Source organism: Chiloscyllium plagiosum, unplaced genomic scaffold, assembly GCF_037043375.1.
Source record: "Chiloscyllium plagiosum isolate Xiang-an unplaced genomic scaffold, Cpla_swu_hap1 HiC_scaffold_1, whole genome shotgun sequence".
NCBI lineage: Eukaryota > Metazoa > Chordata > Chondrichthyes > Orectolobiformes > Hemiscylliidae > Chiloscyllium > Chiloscyllium plagiosum.
The window spans coordinates 10,900,299-10,923,416 of NW_028270139.1; positions in this window are offsets into that span (position 1 = coordinate 10,900,299).

Sequence of the window (23,118 nt, forward strand, 5' to 3'; positions counted from 1 at the left end):
GTTTATTTGGAAGCAATAGCTTTCGGAGCGCTACTCCTTCAGGTAGCTGAGGAACAGGATCATAAGACACAGAATTTAGAGCAAAAGATTACAGTGTCATGCAACTGAAATGATATATTGAACAAACCTAGATTGCTGTCAAGTCTTTCATCTTTTAGAATGAGTTGCAGGTTTTGGTTCATTAAATCCCAGAACTTCTTTTAAGTCACATTCCTCAGATACCTTAAGGTTTTATAACAAAAGGTGACATCTCAGCTCAGACAATGCTTTAAAGGTGGAATGTATCCCAATCTTGAGTCAGACTGGTTCTAATTCCAAAGCAGGCATTTATAAACCATGACATGGATTGACTGCCTGCAGGTTGTGCATGTTTTGAGCAAAATAGAATGTCTCTGCAAATATAATTCTCCAAATACACATTCACCTCCATAGACTTGGATTAGCGTATACATGCATGAGAGAGAAAGTGAGAGTGTATGCATGTGAGTGGATGCGTGTGAGTGTGAATGCGTGGGAGAGAGAGTGTGTTTGCGTGTGTAAATGCTTGGTAAAGTGTGTGCGTGAGTGTGATGGAGTATAAGCCTGTGAGAGGGTGCATGCATGGGTGTGAGAGTGTGTGTGTGTGAGTGTGTGAGTGTGTGAGTGTGTGAGTGTGTGTGTATATGTGTGTGTGTGAGAGTATGTGTGTGGGCGTGAGTGTGTGAGAGAATGTGTGTGGGAGACCGTGTGTCTGTGTGAGTGTGCGTGTGTGTGAGAGAGTGTGTGTGTGTGTGTGTGAGACAGTGTGTTTGTGTGTATGAGTGTGTGCGTGAGAGAGTGTGTCTGTGTGTATGGATGTGTGTGTATGTGTATGTATGTGTGTGTGTATGTGTGTGTGAGTGTATGAGTGTGTGTATGTATGTATGTGTGTGTGTGTATGTATGTGTGAGTGTGTATGTCTGTGTGTGAGTGTGTGTGTGTATGTATGTGTGTGTATGTGAGTGCGTGTGTGTATGTATGTGTGTGTGCATGTGTGTGTGTGTGTGTATGTGTGTGTGAGTGTGAGTGTGTATGTATGTGTGTGTGTATGTGTGTGCGTATGTGAATGTATGTGTGTGTGTGTGTGTGCATGTGAGTGCGTGTGTGTGTGTGTATGAGAGAGAGTCTGTAGTACTTCCTGGGCAGCAGAGGAACTACGCCATAGTCTTCACAGCCTGCAACACATTATCGATGAGGATGAGCACCTCACCAAGACCTTCCCCACATCTCCACTTCTCACCTTTAAACAACCACCAAACCTTAAACAGATCATTGTTCGCAGGAAACTGCCAAACTTTCAGGACAACATCTATCACAACACCGGACAACCCTGACATGGCAACCACTACAAGACGTGTCAAAGTGTAAACATGGATACCACCATTACACATGGGGACACCACCCTCCATGTACGCGGCTGGTACTTATGTGACTTGGCCAACATTGTCTATCTCATACGCTGCAGGCAAGGATGCCCTGAGGCATGGTACATTGGTGAGACCGAGCAGACGGATGAATGGACACCACACAACAATCACCAGATGGGGTGTTCCCTCCCCATCAGGGAACACTTTGGCGGTCATGGACATTCTGCCTTGGATCTTCGGGTGTCCATCCTCCAAGGTGGACTTTGGGACAGGCAGCAATGCAGAGTTGCCAAGCAGAGGCTGGTAGCAAATTTCAGTACCCATGAGGATGACCACAGTCAGGACCTTGGGTTCATGTCACATAACAGGTGACTACACTACACACAGTTTATACTTCTTCACACTCACACACACACTTTATCAAGCTTGCACACATGCAAACACACACTATATAATGTGCACTCACACTCACATACACACTCTCACGCTCTCTGTCTCTCTTTCATGCATGCACACATACATTTAGTCTATGGGGAGAATTTGCATTTAGAGTCATAGAGATGTACAGCACAGAAACAAACCCTTCAGTCCAACTCATCCATGCTAACGAGATATTCTAAGCCTTTCTAGTCCCACCTGCCAGCACTTAGCCCATATCCCTCTAACCCCTTCCTATACATATACCCATACAGATGCCTTTTAAATGTTGCTGTTGTACCAGCCTCCACCACTTCATCTGGCAGCTCATTCCATACACGTTACACCCTCTGCGTGAAAAAGTTGCCCCTTAGGTCCCTTTTATAACTTTCCCCTCTCACCCTAAACCCACACCATCTAGTTCTGTACTCCCCCACCCCACCTCTATAAGGTCACCCCTCAGCCTCTGACGCTCCAGGGAAAACAACCCCAGCCTATTCAACCTCTCCCTATAGGTCAAACCCTCCAACCCTGGCAATATCCTTGTAAATCTTTTTTGAACCCTTTCAAGTTTCACAACATCCTTCCAATAGAAAGGAGATCAGAATTGCAAGCAATATTCCAGAAATGGCCAAACCAATGTCCTGTACAGCCGTCACATGATCTCCCAACCCCTGTACTCAGCGCTCTGAACAATAAAGGAAAGTATACCAAAAGCCTTCTTCACTATCCTATCTACCTGCGACTGTACTTTCAAGGAACTATGAACCTGCACTCAAATGTCTCTTTGTTCAACAACACTTCTTAGGACCTTACCATTAAGTGTATAGGTCCTGCTCTGATTTGCTTTTCCAAAAAGGCAGCACCTCACATTGACCTAAATTAAACTCCATCTGCCACTCCTCAGCCAATTAGCCCACCTGATGAAGATCCCGTTGTAATCTGAGGTAACCTTCTTGCAGATACATTCTATTTTGCTCAAAAAGCACACAATCTGCAGGCAGTCAATGTAAGAGTCATCCACGGAATAGTTTATAAATTCATACTTTGGAAATAGAACCAGTCTGACTCAAGATTGGGCTACAGACTGACTTTAACCTCACAACTTTAATGCATTGTCTGAGCTGAGATGTCACCTTTTGTTATAAAACCTTAAGTTATCTTGAGAATATGACTTAAAAAAAGTTCTGGGATTTACATATTAATGAACCGAAACCTGCAACCCATTCTAAAAGATGAAAGACTTAACAGCAATCTAGGTTTGTTCGATATATCATTTCAGTTGTGTGACGCTGTAATCTTTTGCAATAAATTCTGTATCTTATGATTCTGTTCCACAGCTACCCAATGAAGGAGCAACACTCTGAAAGCTAGTGCTTCCAAATAAACCGGTTGGACTCTAATCTGATGTTGCGTGATTGTTAACTTTGGCTGTATGTGGCATTAAGGAGCCCTAGCAAAACCTTGAATCATGGGAATCTGGCTGTAAGATGCAAGGTGTGTCACATCAACCAACAAAGCTTTAAGTTGTCAATTTTCAATTTCTGTCATCCTCGTCAACATAAACATTTCCTACTGTGATGTTAAACTCACTTGGATGTGCATTTTCAACGATCCTACTTTTTGTGTGTTTTTGGTGATTTTAAAGGAAAGCTATGACCCTCCCAAAACTATACCCTCTGCCAATCAGCAAGGAAAAGGGAAAGAGTTACATGGATAAATCACCATGATTAAGTTCCCCTCCAACTCACACATCACTCCAGTTTTTTTATGTTGCTTGGCCAACATCCTGAAACTTCCTTTTTAATTGTGGGAGTTCCACTCATTGTGAGGTCAATGAACTTGCTGGTAATGAATCCATAAGGAATTGTCTTCCATACTTGAGACTCTGTTTCTAAGGAATGACTGCATGTACAAAATTTATGTACCAAATGGGAGACCAATTGACTTTAAAGTCTAAAGTCTATGACAAACTGCTATTTGAAATAATTGTGTTATTAAAATGTACATTTTGAAACATTGCAATAAAAGTAGTATTAGTAAATTTCTTTTCCAAAGCTGGCAAGCTCAGAATAACACAAAAACCATCAGCTTATATCATTTATGCTGGTTTACTGATTCTGAGATGTAAACCCAAAACAAATAGCAAAAATGGAAAAATCCAATGCGGATATAATTATGGAAAACATACAAAAACAAAATAAATTATAGACAGCAGACTTGGAACATAACAAAGAAACAAGCTGAAATATTATAAGTCACAAGAGAATTTAAATAGGGCATTTGGCATTGAAACAATAAATCACCAGACAAGAAAGAATGATACTCAACAAATAACTGCCAAAGGTGCACAAAAAAAATCTTTAAAGAAAGATAATTTAGAACACAAACATATGTAAATAAATAAAACATATAACTCTCCAATATATATTGCAAAAGATTCAAATTCAATCAAATTTTGCAAATGTAACTTAACCAAGCTATTAATAACTAGCACTTGCAAACATATACCAAGGCACTTTCACTGTAAGCTGTTGTCCATAAATATGTATGGGGGAAATGAAATGAATGTAATGAGGGTTACAATCAGTGGGTGATTTCTGTGCAGAATATTGGAATCAAGACGTGATAGGTTTGGGAAGACTACAATATGAACATGTAATGCATGTAGTGATGAAAGAAGAATGCAGATCAATTCTGTGCTGAACGTGTCAACCTATCTCTATCCCTATTGAAAGTCAATTAAGACCATAGACATTGAAGCAGAAATTAGACCATTTAGCTCATCAAATCTATTCTGCCATTCAATCTGAAGTACTCCACTCATGTCCTTCCCCCAATCTAAAACACAACCATTTACCATTACTGTTTCCTGTTACTTTAGAGAACTTTACATCACCATGCTGCCACTGTGCTGTTTATTTCATAGACTTTGAATTTTTCTGGCAATCTGTTGTGCAGCACTTTACCAGATGTACTTCTGGTACTTCTCTTTAAGGCCATTATTGTCATCAACTTCTCTTTAAGGCCATCATTGTCATCAACTTCTCTTTAAGGCCATCATTGTAATCAGTTCGTTCCACACAATTTGCTCTAACAAATCCACGTTGTAAATTCTTAACTAATTCTGACTTGTTTGTTAATTTTCTTCTTATTAGTAATATTTCTAAATGCTTTCTTACTTCTCAAGTTACATTGACTGCTTTGTAGTTGCAGGTTGTACCCATAGAGCCTTTCTTCAGGAAGAGAGTAATATTTGCAGGCACCACCCCATACCTAAAGAAGTTTCAAAGGTCTTGACCAGCGTCTCCATGTTTTTCTCTCTTTTCCTTGATTAGTTTTGGATGTATTTGAATCCAATCATTGAGACTCACCAACATTAAGCATTATACCTATCTAAAGCCTCCTCTTTACCAATTTGTAGCCCATCCAGTACCCAAATTATATTTTCTTTCATTATGACATTGACAGTGGTAAAGGAGATACATTTAACAGCTCAGTTAAACTTTCTGCTGCTACACATAAATCTTATTTTTGGTCCCTAATTTGCCTCTAATACAGCCCTTTGGATTTCCTTCTGGCTGTAATTCGCAAAAACCATGAAACAGCGCTGTTTGATAGTATGTGACACCCAAAATCCACACGATGGGAAAACTCATCATAAAGCATAACTAAGGAGAGGTGACAAAGTCTCAAAGCTCATAATAAAAATATGACTCAGCACAAATATGCAATGCAAACGGGACTCATAAGTATTCTGACTAAAACATTTGTTGGAAAAATTGAACAACACTAATGTACTGCCAAACCATTTTTTACAATTGGTCCTGCAATTGCCTCTTGGAGGCCATAGTAGACATTCTGTTGCTGATGCTGACACAATGTTGAATTAGGATTTTTCTTAAAAGCTTTCATTTTTTAAATATGAACTCCTCTCTGAGAAAATAGATATCTCCTCATTCACTTTAAATGAGAGACCCCTTAGAAATTTGTATGCTTCAGTAAGGTTGCTTCTCATTCTCCTAAACACTGATGAGTTGAAGACTTATCCCCTTTATCTTGGGAATCAACCTTGTGAAACATCTTTGAATTACCTCTGATTGAAAGTATTTCCCTCTCTAAATAAGAAGGTCAAAAGTGGATGCAGTACGCTGGGTGTGGTTGCATCAATGCTCTTCACAATTGTAAGAAGACATCCTAATTTAATACGTGACTTGGAGGTGCCAGTGTTGGACTAGGGTGGACATAGTTAAAAATCACAAAATACCAGGTTATAGTCCAACAGGTTTATTGGAAACAAAGCTTTCAGAGTGCCACTGTTTACATATCAAAGAACAGAAACCAGCTTATAAAAGATGAAAGTTTTAATCTAAGATTGCTTAATGTATCACATCTCCCTGACACTAGACTCCTTTGGCTATAAATTCTGTGAGCATGATCTTAACCTCCACAACCACATGGTGAAGGACCAGTGTTCTGAAAGCTAGTGTGCTTCCAATTAAACCTGTTGGACTATAATCTGGTGTTGTGTGATTTTTAACTTTGTCCACCCCAGTCCAACACAGGCTCCTGCACATCATTACCTTCCTAATTACTTGTACTTGCTTTAGCTTATGTTACAATCACTCTTCCCTGCAAAAGACCCCTTGCTATAAAATCATTAATTATTCCTGTTTATGATTTATAATTTCTTTTACTAACAGCTAACATTTAAAATGCTCCCCCTGGTAATATCTTTCCTGTGTTATGTCTCAGTTCCACTCAAATTTATACTATATTTTGGGCTTCTGAGCTAAGATGTTTTCTCACTATCCTGATTTTATCCTTTATTCACAGAGATAATTCCTTTTTCCTTTTTTTGTTTCTTTCCAAAGTTTAAAACTCTTGAATACTCAATTCCCAGCCATGGTAATCTTGTGACCACTTCTCTGTATTAGTTATTATATCACATGCCTATTTATTTCAATTTATGTTATCATTTCATCCATCTTAGCTCAATGTCTGTGAGCATTCAGGTAATGAACCTTTAACAGTATCTTTTGACTTGTTTTTCTTACTCTGATTTGATTCATTCATGTACTCTTATGTTTGCCTGCTTTGACTCTTACAGCCACACTGGTTGTCTTGTTATCATTCTATACACCATACACTATTGTGTTGTTTTTTATTGCTAATTTTCTAAATTGCTCCTTAAATGCACTGTGCCTCTACTATTTAACTTGCATTCCTCTTTCTAGCTCCAGTCACACAGTTCCTTGGCACTGGTCCCAGTGGGTTTCGAGTGCAGGCTGCCCTGGGGTATAGCTGCCACTGTACAGTACTGATTGACCCGTCAATCAAAACCCATTTCTCTCACGTAAGATTTTAATCCACATATCCAACTCCCTGATCTTATTTACCCTATGCCAATTTGCTCAAAATTCTGACAGCGATCCAGAAATTATTACCTTTGCGGTTGTGCATTTTGATTTGAACCCTAGCTGCTCAAACTCCCTTTCCAGAACCTCTTTCTGAGTCTTAATGTGTGGCCTGTAGAACACTGATGTTACTCAAGATGAGACCACACAGGAATATAGGAACATGGGAACATGAGTAGGTCATTCAGCCCTAAAGGCAGCTCTGCTATTCCATTAGTGAGCTATATCTTAACTACGTTTACTTGCCTGAACTGTATAACTTTTGATACCATTTACATAATAAGAACCTATTAACCTCAACTGCCCAGCTTCTGCAGCTTTTAGGGAAAGATAACTCCTGATTTCCACTGCCGGAGTTATTTCGGTAGGGAGTAGCATGGAATAGTAATAATGTACTAGTAATGGAGAACCTCTGGATAACAGTCGTAGTGATATAGTTTTGAAACTGATGATGGCAGACAGAAACTAAATATCTGGAATTAAAAAAGCTAACTTAATGGGGGTCATATAACCACTGTTGGAAAAACGTGCCTGATTCAGTGATATCTTTTAGGGATGGAATTCTGCCATCCTGATCTGGTCCAGCTTAAATGACAGTCTTGACCCACAGCAATGATGTCGATTCTTAAATGTCCTCTGGGCAATTAGGGATAAGCTATCCTTGTCAGTGATGTCTCCATCAATGGAGGAATAATATCAAAGAACTACCCTAATGATTCCTTTACTCATTTTAAACAACTCTATTGGATCATACTTCATTTTTGATATGAAGGGAATACATATTTTTTTCTTGCAATTTACTTTTTTAAGCGCTGAAATCAAATTGTGGGTGGAACCAGAAGGCATAGGTGAGGTTTTACATAAGTTCTTTATATATGTATTCACAGCAGAGAAAAATGATGTTGGAGTAGAAATCCAGGAAAACCACAGCGATATATTTGAACTAACTACAATTGAGACATAGGATGTGTTAGTGGCTTTAAAGGACCTAAAATATATATCCTCAGACCCTGATGAGACACATTCCATAATGCTTTGAGAAGCGAGGGAAAGGATTGCAGGGGTCTTGATATTAATTTTGCAATCGTCTCTCGACACAAAAATGGTGCCAGAGTGAGGATCTAAAATCTGGATTTAGGCTGTTGTCAGGAGCAATCATTTAATGCATGCTTTTACTAACTACAAAATGGCTCCTCAATGCAAGTAACATAAAGTAACATAATAAAATGGCTTCAGGCTGCCAATTAACACTATGTTTAAAATGACTTCTCACCCTGCTGAAAGCCATATTCCTGCCTTGCCGAGCTAACTGAATCAAAGATAAAGCAGAATAATGGACCCTGTGGAATTAACCAAGCTAGATAGGACATTACTAACCATCCTAGATAACTTTGAAATGCAGGAGGGAAGAGATAATGTGTAGAAAAACAACTTTGTTTCCCAGGAAATATCATTGGGCTAACCTGCTGTCCATTATGTAATTTTATTACACTTTATTGGATTTTCTCTGCAATTAAGGCTGTGCTATTTCTTAAGAAAGATATCAAATTGCCTTTATTCCAAGTGAATTGTGCAGCTTCTCCAAGGAACACCGAGGTTTTAAACCTCTGTGTTGCTGGACAAACCTGTGCCTGGCTGTTACTCATTAAAGTGTGAAATCTTGTTGAAGCAGACTGGTACACCTGTTGTTTATTTGACCGATTGCAGAGCCAAGAGATCCCTCCCGGGAGTTGAAGATCTTCAAGAGGACTGGAGAACAGTTAATGTGGTGCCATTATTCAAAAAAGGATGGTACCATTGTTCAAAAAGTGTGGTAGGATAGTGCAGTGAATATATTCTACATGGACTTCAGCAAGCCTTTTGATAAGGCCTCACATGGGAGCCTGCCGAAGGAGGTGAGAACAATTTGGGCAATTTGACAAATTGGGTCCAAAATTCAGCTCAGTGGCAGACACCAGAAGGTGAAGAATGTCTTTGTGAGTGGAAACCTGCGGTCAGTGGCCTGACACAGAGTTCAGCGCTGGATTCTTTGCTGCCTATTCTGTACAATAATGATCCAGACAGGAATTTAGGTGTACGATCAATACGTCTGCAGATGCCAGAGAAATTAGTGACATGGCAAATGGAGAGGAAGAGAGCCTTGTATTATAGGACAATATAGGACTAGTTATATGGGCTCAACAGTGGTAAATAGAATTTAATTCTGAAAGGTCAAGGGTGATGCATTTGGAAGGACTAACAAGACATGGGAGAACTCATTGAAATCCTAGGAAGTACAGAGGATCAGAGCCCCCTTGGTCTGAACATCCACAGACCCTAGAAGGCAATAGGACAGCTGGAAAAGATAACATATGGGAGATTCACTGATGGGATATGGGCATCACTGGTTGGTCCAGCATTTATTGTTTGTCCTTGGTTACACGTGAGAAGGTAGTGTTGACTTGCCTTCCCTGTAGGTTTCTTTTTTGCAGCTTTCTATTGATTGTTACAGCTACAGCTTGCAAGTTCATTTCAGTGGGCAGTTAAGAATCAGCCACATTATTGTAGGTTTGAAGTCACACATTGTCTGGATTTTTCTGACAATTGGCGATCGTTTCATTGTTGTCATTAGACTCTTAATTCTGTTTTTTTTTTATTGAATTCAAATTCCACCATCTGCCATGAAGGAAATCGGGCTCCAGTTCCCAGAACATGACCTGGTCCTCTGGGCGAGCAGTTCAGCAATAATGATGATTACTTGATCTGTCATAGCACGCAAAGTTACAGGCCAAGTACTGGAAATGGGACATGAGTAGATAGATGCGAGAAGAATGACACAAACAACAATAGGCTGAAGGGCTTCTTTCTCTGCTGTAAAACTCTATGGTATTGTTCTGCATTTCCTCCAAGTTTGAAAGTGAACTGCCCCACACTCTCAACCAACATCATGGCAGGCTCTGCACATCTGTTCAAGTGTAATCATAGAATCCCCACAGTCCAGTTAGAGGCCATTCAGCCCATTGAGACTGCACTGATTCTCCAAAGAGCATTCCACCCCATCCCCGTAACCCCACATTTGCCATAGTTAACCCGTCTGGCCTGCACATCCCAGGACTCCACGGGGCAATTTAGCATTGACAGTCCACCCGCACATCTTTGGACTGTGAGTGGAAAGCAGAGCACCTGGAGGAAACCCATGCAGACAAGGGGAGAATGCGCAAACATGCAGACAGCCACCCGAGGGTGGACTTGAACCCAGGTCTCCAGTGTTGTGAGGAGGCAGTGCTAACCGTGAGTGCTGCCCCTGAGTGATGCCAGAGGTTTTAGTTTCTTAGTTAGGTCCTTGAAGTTCTTATCTTTACCTTTCTCTGCAAAGTTGAGAGAACCTTGCCTTTCAGTGAACAGTTCTATTGTATTCTTAACACCTGATCTGCTGCTGATCAACTAGTGCTGAGCATTTCATCACGTGCAGGTCCTTTTGGTTTACTATCTTATCTGCACGTTGTATCAACATTTATACTGCTACCTAGACAAATGGAATAGATGATAATACAACCATAGGAGGTTTATTTTCTACTGGAGTCTTGTGCTGTTGACAATGATCCTGAAAACCATCGTTAGGAAGACTTATGAAGACAACATTTACACATAGTGACCTTGAAGTCACAAGGTCACAGCTCCCTGCATACTTGCTGAAGTAACTAGGGTGTTTTGAGGACCATGTTGATAACTTGCCTTTCCTGATGCAGCCTGCGCCTGAAATTCAGAGCATCCTGCTCCACTTGACTGGGGGCAATGAAGTTGGTGACTCCTCCTTCCCATATTGTCATGTACTGTCTTGTTCTGCAGAAATAAGAGGTGCAAATTACTGAATGGCAACTAAAAAGGTCAATGTAGATACGTAAGAATTGGGCACATAATGCACATGCTTGTAATGGAAAAGATGGACAATAGACTGAAGGGAGGAGTTGATAAATGTAATGAGATGTGAAGCAAAGAAGAGAGTGATCAGAAGAATATATGTTTGTGTAGTGCCACATGGATTGAATGCTAGAGGGAGAGGGCGAAAGGGGTGTTGTTATTGCGATTGAGAGGAGTGAAGATATATACCCACCTTAGATGTTTGTGAGATCCTTAAATCTTTTTCTATGTATATCTGCTTTCTGAGTCTATTCCTAGTGGCTTTAACCCTATCATCCATCTCCCTACAGGCCTGCTGGGTAGAGTCATAGATTCATACAGTCATACAGTATGGAAACAAACCCTTCAGCACACTTGTCCATGTTAACCAGGTTTTCTAAGCTGAACTAGGTTCATTTGCCCATATTTGGCCCATATCCCTTTAATATTTTCCTATCTGTGTCCCTGTTCAAATATTTTTATAAATATTGCAATTGTACCCACCTCTACCACTTCCTCTAGCAGCTCGTTCCATACATGCACCATCCTCTGTGAAAACATTGCCCCTTTGGTCTCATTTAAATCTTTCCCCACTCACCTTAACCTATGCCCATTAGTTTTGGGCTACCCTGGGGAAATGGTACTCATCATATATGCGTCCTTCATGATTTTATAAAGCTCTTTAAGGTCACCCCTCCTCTGCTCTAGGTAAAAATGTCCTAGCTATCCATCCTCTCCATATAACACCAATCCTGCAATCTCAGCATCGTCCTTGTAAACCTTTTTTGTACCCTTTCCAATTTAATAACATTCTTCCTATAGCAGGGCAACCAGAATTGTACACAGTACTCCAAGAGTGGCCTTATCAATGACTTGTACAGCAGGAACATGATGTCCCAACTCCTGTGTTCAATGGTCTTACCAATAACTGCGAGCGTACATTGTGGCCTTAGAGATGCTTCAACAGTTTTTGGGGATGAGTACTTCCTTCCTTACAAGCTAAGGGTTCAAGCTGAAGATCTGTTTCAGGGTATATGTTAAGTGACACTTTAATCATCTGTTAAAAAAGTGTCCCAAAATGTGTTCTGGGACTCCTGACTCCCGATTCCCTGTTTGGATTTGGATGGTCATCATTGAACAACTCACACAATAACATCATTGATGGCACAAGTCACCACATGAGAATTATGGATAGAAATGTTAATCCTGGTGTGTCAACTTTCTAACTCAATGCCTTAGCCCTTTAGTAGTATTCTTCCTTTTACATATTTTTTCTTTCAATGCTTTCTTTCACTCCATGTCTACTTTGTGGTCGCTAATACACCCACAGCAAATAAAACTAGACCTTATATTGAGGTCTTACATCGTGTGTGACAAAAAAATATACAACCACTTAATTAGATTTAAGAAAATTTGCTGAGTCTTTTCAGAAACTCATAGCAGTAACTAAGCGTTACACCATTCATCCTGAACAGACCATATAAAATGTTTTGAAAACCCAAGGTTATTTTAACCGTGTACATATGTTGAACAGATTTGATTTTGATAGTTTTAAATAGTTGCTCAGGGAGGCCAACAAAAAGGGAGAAACCTTTCCTTTAAAGAAAGAATAGCCTTTTGTTACCCACAATGTCTCTCTTCACAAACCTTATTAAACCCAGCAGTGTCATACACTTTGCCCCTCAACTTGTCAGATTCTCCTGATTATCTCTGCTCACACTGATTGGAAATCAACAGAACCCTGTTTGGGGCAGCACGTTCAGCCATTTCTCGCTATTCATGCCATTTTGCCACAGATCCAGTGACGTGCTACCAGAGAAACCCTCGTAGAAACTGTAGGTGACGTCTCTTCAAATTATAAGTAGCACTTGTATGTTCCCTGGGGCATTGGTCATTTTGGACCTTGAATGCGGTTCTTGCTATTGAGCATGGCTCCTGCAGAAAGAGCAGCAATGATTTGGTTTAAATTAGTCAAATTTAATGAAGAAATGTGTCACACAACCGATAGGCAAAGTTAAGTTTCTTTCTGAATTTCCACCTGATTTCAGGTGGATGATCAATGAATGATCTTGTGGCAAGCCAGGATTGATGCTCAAATTATATGCACGTTTATTTTTTTATTTATCCAAACTGTGGGATCTGGGCTCCGCTGGCTGGCCAGAATTTATTGTCCATTAGCAAGTTTTGAGAAGATTTGTAGCTCAGGTTGAGGTTCTGGATGTAGGCACACCACTTCAATTGGGACAACACATCCATCCTGGGAAAGCCAAACAGAGACACGCACAAGAATTCCTAGAAGCATGACATTTCAACCAGAACTCTACCAACAAACACATTGACTTAGACCCCATTTACCACCCCTTGAGAAAAAGAACAGGAGATGATATTACCATATGAAATGATGTCACCATAGGAAATGACATCACCAACTCAAGGAAACCCATATAAATAAAAAGCAGGAAACACCAGCAGTGCTTTGTCCAGAGACTCACTGAAGATGTTACCTAGCATGGTGATGAAATGTCTGAAAATGAACCTTCCAGGCTCAGTGAGCAAACTGCATCCATTTATTGCCCATTCCTAGTTGTCCATGAGAAGGTGATGGTGAGTTGCCTTCTTGAACCACTGCTATGGATTGATTCACAGTGTCCTTAGCGAGGAAATTCCAGGATTTTGACAGTGACAGTCAAAATGAAGGAATGGCAATATATTTCTAAGTTAGGATGATGAGTGACTTGGAAGGAAACTTGAAAGTAGTGGTGTTCCCATGTATCTGCTGCCCTTGTCCTTCTCGATGGAAGTGGTTGTCAGTTTGGAAGGTGCTGTGCGAGGATCTTTAATGAATTTCTGCAATGTCTCTTGTGGTTAGTCCATACTGTTGCTACTGAGCATTGGTGGTGGAGGGAGTGGATGCTTGTGGATAAGGTGCCAATCAAGCGGGCTGCTTTGTCCTGGAAGGTGTCAAGCTTCTTGAGTGTTGTTGGAGCTGCACTCATCCGGACAAGTGGGAAGCATTCCATCACAATCCTGACTTGTGACTTTAGATTGTGGACAGGCTTTGGGGAGCCAGGAGGTGAGTTACTCGCCACAGTATTCCTAGCTTCTGGACTACTTTTGTAGCCACTGTGTTTTTGTGGTGAGTCCGGTTGATGTTTCTGATCACTGATAACCCCCAGGATGTTGATAGTGGGGGATTCAGTGATGGTAACACTGCCAGGTGGTGGTGGTTAGATTGTCTCTTATTCGTGATAGTCATATTGCAAATGTTACTTGTCACTTGCCAGCCCAAGCCTGGACATTGTCCAGATCTTGTTGCATCTGAACATGGACTGCTTCAGCATCTGAGAAGTCACGAATGATGCTGAACATTGTGTAATCATTGGCGAACATCCCCTCTTCTGACCTTATGATGGAGGAAAGGTCATTGATGAAGCAGCTAAAGATGGTTGGTTTTAGGACAATACCCTGAGGAACTCCTGCAGAGATCTCCTGGAGCTGAGAGGACTGACCTGCAAGTTCCATGACTATCGTCCTATGTGTCAGGTATGACTCAAACCACCAAGAGAGTTATCCTGATGCCCACTGATTCCAGTTTCACTTAGGCTCCTTGATGCCACACTCGGTCAAATCCAGCCTTGATGTCAAAGGCTGTCACTCTCACCTCACCTGTGGAATTCAGCTCTTTTGTCCATCTTTGTACCAAGTTGTATACATATTGAACTAGTTTTGATGTCAGGTTTGCATTAATAAAGGGGCATCACCCTTTATAACAAGTGGCTGGGTTTGTGCAGTTTCAGCACATCGAGTACATACATTCACATGGTAGCTGGGTGATTCCCTGGCTGACATTGATATCACTGCTCACTGTAGATGAGATGCTCACTGTGATCATTGAAATATCATGGGCATCAGATGAGGTTTTCTCAGAAATCTATTTTTCCTTGAATTGGCCAAGAGTTTTCTTTGTGATCCTATTTTGATGCCTCTCCAAGGAAATTGCCTGGGGAGCATTTGGGAATGATGATACTCAGCTACGATATGACCACATGGAGCAGGCTTGGTGGAGTAACTTGTCATTTCTTGTCCAACATTGGTGCATGTCCATAAATATGAGAAGCTGTATTCAAAAATTCTGTCATAATATAATGCCATGATTGCCGAATTTAAGAAAGAGAAGGGAAGGGGGAGGGAGATTGAATGTTTTAATGTAGCCTGAAGGCATATGATCAATCATATGACAATTGAGTGTCTTTCCACACAACATCCACCTTTTAAAAGCCAGCCATCCCCTTCACTCTCTAGAGACACCTGAACTCAACTGGATACTGTAGCAGACACTTCCCTCAGACCCTGATGCAGGTAAAATCCATTGATTCTGTCATCACAAACTCAATTAAGAGAATATTATTGGTGGATAGCCCTATTTCTCACCTAATCACACAGAGCACTATTCTGTGGCCAGGTCAATATCTACAAAGCATGGTCACATTTCCCAATTTTTCATGAACATTACATTACATTGTGGAAACAGGCCCTTCGGCCCAACAAGTCCACACTGACCCGCCGAAGCGTAACCCACCCATACCCTTACATTTACCCCTTACCTAACACTACGGGCAACTTAGCATGGCCAATTCACCTGACCTGCACATCTTTTGGACTGTGGGAGGAAACCGGAGCACCCGGAGGAAACCCACGCAGACACGGGGAGAACGTGCAAACTCCACACAGTCAGTCGCCTGAGGCGGGAATTGAACCCGGGTCTCTGGCGCTGTGAGGCAGCAGTGCTAACTACTGTGCCACCATGCCGCCTTCAAATGTATTCTACTTCGTTCAGCGTATCTAACATTCCTATTTCATATATTGAGCATTGGGAATATGCTACTGATGCTGAGAAAATGGCTTAAAATGGCTTTACCTTAAGATCCCTTCAATTATTTCCGACATAAAATTTTAAACGGTTATTGCATGACTAGCTGCAGAATTTTCTTGATACACTATTCATTGCTCAAGCATCTTTTTTGAATTGGTTTTTCTGAATTAGTTGCTGGTTTTTCTTGTGGCTTCAGTTTTACAACTATTGGGAACTTGTCAGATGTTTCCAATTTTCTATCTGTGTGGCTTGTAGACAGCTGTAGTCTAAGTTGTTACAAGCATAGTTCTCAACATTGGCATTTGGCTCAATGTATCTTTCTAATCATTGCCTTTTGTGGTGGATAATGGGGATCTGAGGAGGTACACAAATACAGCAAATTAAGTGTGAGGTTACCACACAAAACAGAAGTTCATGGTGCAAGGTTAACATGTTAACATAGCTAGGGGACTGGTTAGCTAACAGAGAGCTGAGAGTAGGAATAACTCGGTCATTTATGGATCATCAAGCTGTAACTGGTGGAGTGTCATGAGGATCAGTATTGGAACTCAACTATTTACAAATTGTCACAATTGTCTGAACGCCTGGTTGCTACATTTGCTGAAGACATATAAACAGATTGATAAGTAGATTATGAAGAGGACATAAACTTAAAGTCACCACTGTCTTGGCCGACCATCGGGCTGCTCAGTCATTAGAAACTAGACAATTAGTGGTCATTTAACTTGTAGGTCAACTCACCTCAGGTAAGGGGAGAGGTTGTAAAAGAGTGTCCTTCATGGTAACCTCATGGGTTAGCGCACAAATTGAGCCCACATTGTTGGTGTCACTCTGCAGTGCAAACTGACTGCCAACCAGATTAACTAAGCCCCGAATGGAGGACATAACATTTTTGAAAATGAATATAGACAGCTTGAATGAGTTAGCAAAAAATTGATGAGCTGTGCATAACACAGCTAAATGTGAACTTGTTCACCTTAGCACACCATGTTTGCATTTTTGCTGGTATTTAAACTGAGGTTGATTGCAAAATTCTGCAGCACAGGAGGGTCTGGATGATGTGGTACATTAATCACAAAAAATTTAGTGTGAAGTTGCAACAAGTGATTAAAAAGGCAAATTAAATTTTGGCAATTATTAGAAGGGGAATCAAGTATTAAAGTAAGGACTACTTGCTACAGTTGTACAGTTGAGATCACATCTGGACGAATGGTTTTCTGACTTAATTAAGGATGTAAAACCAGAAAGTGTTAAAGAAACTTAGCAAGTCTGACAGTAGCTCTGGAGAAAAGCGGAGTTAACATTTTGAATCCAGAATGACTCTTCATCAGAACATTGGTTGTGGAAATTCTTCATCAGTTTAAAAGTATAAGGGTTCTATTTTAGATAAATGTGAATGCTTTATTTCTTTCATCGAGTCACTATTAAAGAAGGATAATTTTACTGGAGGAGGTACAGAGGAGATTCACCAGGATGTTATCTGGGATGGACCATTCCAGTTATGACGTTAGGCTGGATATCCTCAGGTTGTTTTTTTCAGATCAAAGAAGGCTGAGAGAGGCAGTCTGATTGATGTGTGTACGATTATGAGGGGCATGGACAGGGTGAATAAAAATCCGCTGTTGCCTTCATCAAAGTGTCAATAATAAATGGGTGTAATGTTAAGGTGCAAGGTTGGAGGTTTAGAGGAGATTTGAACATTTATTTTTTTCACCCAGAAGATATCTCCGAATCTGGAATGCACTTTCAGAGAGGATAGTTGAAGCAGGAAACCTTTAAAAAGTACTGAGCTGAACATGTGAAATGTTGTAACATTCAAGGCTACAGGCCAAGTGCTGGAATGTGGGGCCAGTGTAAATTTAAAGTATTTTTTTGTCAGAGCATCCTCAATGAGTGGAAGGGTCTCTTCTGTACTGCACAATTCTTTGATTCTAGTCTGTGCAATTCTCTTTTCCAGACAGCTGTGGAGACAGGTTCGTTGAATAACATTAAGATTGTGTTAAACAGATGCTTGATGAACAAGGAAGTCAAAGTTATAGGGAATTGTCATGAACAAGATGAAAGGAGAGAATTGGACCGAGAAGTCCTACTATTCGATCAATTACAATATATGTTAAAAAGTGTTTTAGCAGTCACTGATATGGCCAGTTTTATGGGTTAACCTATCCATTTCAGAATACAAACCCACCAACATTGTTGCTCGGAAACACAATGAAACAATGATTTATTGTGAAGCGCATTCAGTTCCGTAAAGATGCAAACTTTATCAACACACAGTGTGCAATACAGTAGCATTAACATATACCTTTCTAAATAGCCAAAAACACAGGTACATTGATAGAGTTGCAGAGTCCCACAGCATGGAGACAGGCCCTTTGACCCAAACTGGTCCATGCTGACCAAAATGTCCATCCACGCTAACCCCATTTCCCTGCATTTGATCCATATCCTTCTAATCCCTTCCTATCCATGTATTTGTCCAAATGTCTTTTAAATGTTGTTAATGTACCCGCCTCAACCACTTCTGCTGGCAGCTCATTCCACATATCTACCACGCTCTGCGTAAAAAACTTTGCCCCTCAGTTTTCCATTTATTCTTTCCCCTCTAACCTTAAACTGATGCCCTAAGTCCTTGATTCCCCAACCCTGGGAAAATGAATTATTGCATTCACCCTATCCATGCCTCTCTTGATCTTCTACACTTCTATGCTCCAAAGAAAAAAGTCTTATGTTGACTAACCTCTCCCTATAACTCAGATCCTTGAGTCCTGGCAACATCCCTGTAAATTTCTTCTGTATTCTTTCCAGTTTAATAACATCTTTCCTACAACAAGGTGACCAAAACTGAACACAATACTCCAAGTGAAGACTCACCAAATTCCTGTATAACTGCAACATAACTTCCCAACCTCTATACTCAATTCCCTGACTGCTGAAGGCCAGTGTGCCAAAAGCCTTCTTCACGGCCCTGTCTACCTGGGGCTCCACTTTCAGAGAACTGTAGACCTGAACTCCAAGATCCCTCTGTTCCACTACACTCCTTAAGGGCCTACCATTCACCATGAAACTCTTACCTTGATTTTACTTTCTAAAATGTAAGACCTCACACTTATCTATATTAAACTCCATTTGCCATTTCTGGGCCCACTTCCCCAGCTGATCACAATCCTGCTGCAATTTCTGATAACCTTCCTCACTGTCCAGATACCACCTATTTTAGAGTAATCAGCAAACGTACAAATCATGCCTTGTACATTCTCAACCAAATCATTGATATAGATAACAAACAGCAATAGCCCAGCACTGATCCCTGAGGCACTCCACTAGTCACAGGCCTCCAGTCCAACAAGGATCCTTCCACTATTACCCTCTGCTTCCTACCATCAAGCCAATTGTGTATCCAATTTGCCAGCTCTCCCTGGATTCTTTGTGATCTAACCTTCCAGAGCAGCCTACATGTGGAACCTTATCAAAGTCCTTACTGAAATCCACATAGACTACATCTACCACCCTGCTCTCATCAACCTTCCTGGTCACTTCATCAAAGAACTCCAACAAATTTGTGACGCATGGCCTCCCATCACAAAGTAATGCTGACTACTCCTAATCAAACCCTATCTTATCCGTCAGAATCTTCTCAAGTAACTTACCCACCACAGATGTTAGGCTTACTGGCCTATAGCTCCCAGGCTTTTCTTTGCAGCTCTTCTTGAATAAGAGCAGAACATTCACTACCCTCCAGTCTTCTGGGACCTTACCCATGGCTAACGATGATGCAAAAATATCAGCCAGAGGCCCCACATAACTCTTCTCTAGCTTCTTGCAGGGTTCTTGGATATATCTGGTCAGGGCCAGGAGATTTATCCACCTTCATACACTCTAATACATCCAATACATCCATATGGACTGCCCCCAAGATATCACCACTAATTTCCCCAAGTTCCCAGTCTTCATGTCTTTCTCCACGGTAAACACAGAGGAGCAATATTCATTGAGGACCTCACCCATCTCCTGCAGTTTGACACATACATGTCCACTTTGGTCCTTAAGGGGCCCTATTCTCTCTCGAGTTATTCTTTTTCCTTTAAGATGCTTAAAGAACCTCTTTGGATTCATTCTAATCTTCTCAGCCAAGGCTATCCCGTGTCCTCTTTTCACGCTGATTTCCTTCTTCAGTAAACTCCTGTATCCTCTATATACCTCCAGGGGTTCCCTTGATCCCTTGCCTGTACCTGAGTCATACCTTTTTTTTCTGGTCCAAGCTTCAATATCTCTTGTCATGCAGGGGTCCATATTCCTGTCAATCTGCCTTTCACTCTCACAGGAACATATAAACCTTGAACTCTAGCTATCTCACTTTTAAAGGTCTCCCACTTGCCAGAGGTCCCTTTACCTGCAAACAAACTATTCCAATCAACCCCCGCAAGCTCCTGTCTAATTCCATCAAAATTCGCCTTGCCCCAAGTTAGCACTTAAACCTAGGGATCAGTTTTGTCCCTCTCCATAACGATTTTAAAATTAATAGAACGATGGTCACTGGTCCCAAAGTGCTCTCCCACTGTCACCTCTGTCACTTGTACGTCCCGATTTCCCAAGAGTTGATTGGGTTTTGCCCTTCTTGATTAGGACCCTCTATATGCTGTTTGAGGAAACTTTCCTGAATGCACTTTATAAATTCCACCCCATCTAAGCCCTTAATGCTCTGACAATCCCAGTCTATGTTAGGAAAATTAAAATCCCCTACTATGCCAACGTACTATGTTCCAGCAAGTCTCCCCAATCTCCCTGCATATTTGTTCTTCATATTCTCATTGACTATTTGGGGGTCTATAGTACAACCCCAATAGCGTCACCATCCCCTTCTTATTTCTTCACTCCACCCACAAAGCCTCACTGGAAATTATTTCACCTCTGACTACAGCTGTGATACTCATCGTAATCAAAAATGCAACGTCCCCCTCCCTCTACCCACTATCTCTGTCCCGCCATTATTAAAGAAAAAATAAGGATTCTTTCTCTGCACAAGATAGAATGTATTGGTCAAAAATTATTGATTCATAAAGAGGAAAAGGATAAGACGGTTTTCAGTCAGGAATCCTGGTACACATAGACAGATGTCCCCAGACGTGGGCAGTTGTCACTAAACAGATGTGGTTATCTCGGATAACTTTTCAGAAATGGCTCATTTAAGGATGATGGTTGGAAGTCCACCGGAAGCTTCTCAGGAGAATGGCTGCATCAGTTTTCACCACTCATGCTGAAATATCTTTCAAATGGCCTGGTACTTTATCTTTTATGATGGTGTATATTGTCATACCTCACTCTCAGCAAGACTCTCCTCCATGTGTTAAACTGATGAAGTCCTCTTCTTTGACAATTTGTGCATTTTGTTTTTGGAATATTTCCATTTTAATCATAAGTTACACTTTATCCCCTGAATCTGGCACAGATTGTAAATTGATGAGCACTTCCACAACTGAGCTATGACTTTAAAGGTGTCTGATCTGGTCGGACATATGTTGATGGGAACTAGTCTTCTTCTTTGTGATTCTTCTACTGGAGCTGGTTAAGCTAGCTGTATCTGCAACCCTGTGTCTGAGGGGATATTGAAAGTATTCGGGTGGATATTTAAGGGTAAATCCACATTTGACATGTGGGAGTCTTCGAAAGGCCAGTTGATCAGAGTTCAGAAACAACATGTTCCCTTAAGAATTACAAAATAACGATGACAAGATTTGGAAAGCATGGATGACAAGAGGTCTGAAGGGTTGAGTCAAAAAGCTAAAGAAAGCACATGCACAGCGTAGGATATTAAATCAGATAAAGCTTTTGAAGAATATAAAAGAGATAGGAAAGAATTTAAATGAGGAGGGTTAAAAGGGGACCATGGCAAGTGGGATTAAAGCAAATCCCTTGACAAGAGAGTAGCGAGAGAAAGGGTGCTTCCACTCAGTGACAGAGGAGGGTATTTATGCATGGAACAAGAGAAAGTGGGGGAGGTCCTTAATGAGTGCTTCGCCTCAGCATTCATCAACAAGAAGGACATGGATGATAATGAGTTTAGGGGAGGGTACATTGATATTCTAGGGCATGTCAATATTAAGAAGGAGGTGGTTTTGGGTGTCTTAAAGAACATGAAGGTAGATAAGTCCTCAGTGCCTGATGGGATTGCTCCAGATCACTGAAGGAGGCAAAGAAGGATACTGCTGGGGCTTGGACAGAGGTCTTTGTATTATCTTTAGCCACAGATGAAGTCCCAGAAGAATGGAGAGAGCTAATATTGTTCCTTTGTTTAAGAAGGGCAATAGGGTTAATCCAGAAAATGATAGGCTAGAGAGCCTTACACGAGTGGTAGAGAAATTATTGGAGAAGGTTCTTAGCGACAGGATTTACTTGCATTTGGAAAAAGAATGGATTTATTAGGGATAGTTATGCAAGGAGATCTTGTCTCCCAAATTTGATTGGGTTTTTGTGAAAGTGATGAAGATGAGAACAGCAGGTGTAGCCTACATGACTTTACTAAAGCATTTGACAAAGGCCATCATGGTAGACTGGTCCAGAAGATAAAGACACAGGGGATTCGGAGTGATTTGGTAAGTTGGATACAAAATTGGCTTCATTACAGGAGACAGAGGGTGGAGGGATGCTTTTCTGAGTGGAGAACTGTGATCAGTGGTGTTCCTCAAGGATTAGTGTTAGGACAACTGTTGTTGAAAGATATATATAAATGATTAAGATGAAAATATTGATGCCTGAATAGTTGGGTTTGCAGATGACATGAAAACTGGTGAAATTGTGGATGGTGAGGAAGATTGTCAAAGGATATAGCAGAATGTTGGAAAGTTAGGTGCAGATAGCGGTTAATCCGGACTAGTATGAGGTGATGCATTTTGGGAGATAAAATGTACAAGGAAAGTATACAGTAAGTGCAGGAACCCTTTTTTTTAGAATCCTGACACTGTGGAAACAGGCCCTTCAGCCCACCAATCCTCCAAAGAGTAACCCATCCAGATCCATTCCTATACATTTACCCCTGACTAACACACCTAACATACACATCCTTCAACACTATAGGTAATTTAGCTGACCTGCACATGTTTGGATTGTGGGAGGAAACCGGAGGAAACCCACACAGACACAGGGAGAA